We start from the raw sequence: 3,065 nt of genomic DNA on the forward strand, positions 1-3,065 counted from the left end.
TCATCATGTCCATAAACGTTGCAGGAGCATTAGTTAGGCCAAACGACATCACGAGGAACTCGTAGTGTCCATACCGTGTCCGAAACGCTGTCTTAGGGATGTCTACTTCTTTCATCTTCAACTGATGATAACCCGACCTGAGATCTATACGCGAGAACCAGCTTGCACCTTGTAACTGATCAAACAAGTTGTCAATCCGTGGCAACGGATATCTATTATTTACCGTAAGCTTATTCAACTCACGATAGTCTATGCACATTCTCATACTTCCATCTTTCTTCTTAACAAACAACACCGGTGCGCCCCACGAGGAAACACTCGGCCTTATAAAACCTTTGTCAAGGAGTTCTTGTAGTTGGGACATTAACTCTTTCATCTCGGACGGCACCAGACGATAAGGTGCTTTCGCGACAGGCTGTGCTCCTGGTATCAACTCTATCTGGAATTCTACCTCACGTTCCGGTGGCAACCCCGGAAGATCCTCAGGGAACACTTCAGGATAGTCGCACACTACTTTCACATCTTTCACATCTTTCATCTCGGCCGTAGCTTTGACAACATACGCCAGGTAGGCACTGCACCCTCGCCTTAACAAACCCTCGGCTTTTATCATCGAAATGACGTTAAGCCCTGAACTTTCTCTATCACCAAAAACCGTTACTGTACCACCATCCGAAGACTTTAGTCTTATCAATCTGCTCTTACGCACTATCTGAGCTTCAAATTCAGACAGCCAATCCATCCCCAATACTACATCGAATCCTCTTAAGGTCATCACGTACAGGGTAGCAGGGAATTCGTGTCCTTCCAACTCTATCTTACAACTCTTAACCATTCTCATAATTTTAACCGAGGTCTCACTAGCGGTTTTTACCATAAAAGTTTCAGGCACACAACAACATTCCATCTTAGCTGTCTTACAAAACTGGTAGCTACAAAACACCTGGCCGCACCTAAGTCAAACAATACGGAAGCGGAAATGCCATTTACTAGAAACGTACCTGTCACGTTGTCTGGAATTTGTTTGGCTTGTTCTTGTGTCAACATGTAGGCTCTGGTCCTTGGCCTAGCCTGTTCAGCATCCTTTCTTCCGCTTCCCCCAGCTTCACCTTCAGTACACTCCCTTGCCAAATGATCCGTCTTGCCACACTTGTGACAAGCAGGCTTGGCATTGCAATCTGGAGCATAATGCCCCACCTTCTCGCATCTGTAGCATGCATTCGATCCCAATCGACACTCACCGCCATGAAATTTTCCACACTTGCGACAAACATCCGCACCCTTTCCCCACTTGCACTCACCACCGTGCATCTTCCCACAAGTCTTGCACAGCTTCTTCTCCCATACCTTCTGCTTCTTCTCCTTGGGGTTCCACAACTGGGTACAGGGTCGCTTAGCGGGAGCAACCCACTTCTTCTCCTTCTTCTCTTCCACCACCACATCATCCACAGCCAGGTCATCATAAACCATTTCTGCAAGTTCGACCGCAGAATCGAAAATAGCAGGTTTACTAGCCCGGACAAAGGTGCGGACATTTTGCGGTAATCCCCTCAAGTAGCACTTGATCCTCTTAGCCTTTGAGTTCACCATATCAGGCACGAGTCTTGACATACGGTTAAACTCAGTAGTGTACTCACGGAGTGTCATATTCCCCGCCCTCAAATTCAGAAACTTCATATCCGCCCTCTCAATTTCAGCATCTGCACAGAACTTCTTCATGACCATCTCCTTCAAGTCTTCCCATTTCCTAGCCTTAATCTCAGCGGCGGTCTTCCTCTGCTCAACAGTTTCCCACCAGAACATATGTTCACCCTTAAACGACTAGGTAGCAAAACCCATGGCTTGGTTGGGGCCGCACTCGCTAATCCGAATAACCTTGTCCATTGCAGTTATCCATTGGAGAGTAGCGATTGCATCCCCTGTACCAGACAGCTTTGGCGGGTCACAACCCTTAAACAACCTGTAGTTGCACCTACCTCGGCCTTTCTTACCAGCCTTGACCTTCACAGATCGATCTTCACTTGATTCCTCTTTCTCAGTCTCTTCACCCTTCTTACTACTTTCCCTGTCCTCTCAGCGGTTCCTGCACAGCTCTCAGTTGACTTTTCCTGTTGCTGATTCTACACTGCAGCAGCCACTGCCTGAGTAATGGCAGCTTGGATAGCATGGTCGAGCTGATGCCCTTCATTTCTCACAGTTAGGCTTCTTCCCTCATCAGACTCGATAATCGGTTCCTCGGAGGGTACTCGGGTAGCGCGTGATTTACCACGGCATCTCGAACTCTCTCCTTGCCCAGCATTCTTCTTATTACCAGCCATTCGTATTCTATAGGAAAACACAAATGTCATCACTTCAAGAACTATTTAGTACAAGGATAGTAAGGCTAACAGGTAATAACAGTGGCCAGTTGTGATTAGCTGATCACGTTACTCTTCATGTCCTTTACACTTCCCTTCGTGAGTCCACTTGTGCTAGGTTCTACTTATAACAATTAGAAAATCATACATTTCACATCATCACATGTAAACATACATTTCTGTATCAATAAATCAAGTTAGCTTTCTTGCTCATTCTTTACTATACACAAGATCAACTTACACAAGGTGATCGCTTCCTAAGCTTGCTTGACTGACACATGGCATTCTCTGACTGGCATCTTCTTTCTTTTCTTCCTTAAGTCCCATTCTAGTTCGAATCTAAGCATGTGGGATGCTTATTTCTCTCGAACTTATGCTCTGATACCAACCTGTAAGGCCCCATTCCCGGAAGCCCTACTTTGGCGTTGGATTTACTCATAAACACAGTTCTAAAATCAGATTTAATAAAAAAAACTTTTCATGGAATACATAATATTAAACGTTCTTACATAACATAAGTGCTTGTTTTTTAAAAAAATACATTAAGTCTTAAAAGGTAACGTAAACGACACGTGAATCTTCTTTTCTTCGATGTCAGTCTTCACTCTGTTGCGACGTATCTTCCCTCAAGCCACCCGTCGCATCCTATTCACCTGCGTGCATACTAAAAGTCAGCTACGCTGAGTGAGTTCTAGCTAATCAATTAAC

The sequence above is a fragment of the Bidens hawaiensis genome, unplaced genomic scaffold (assembly GCF_021521415.1).
Source record: "Bidens hawaiensis isolate Kalapana, Puna unplaced genomic scaffold, B.hawaiensis_p1.1 tig00016358_1, whole genome shotgun sequence".
NCBI lineage: Eukaryota > Viridiplantae > Streptophyta > Magnoliopsida > Asterales > Asteraceae > Bidens > Bidens hawaiensis.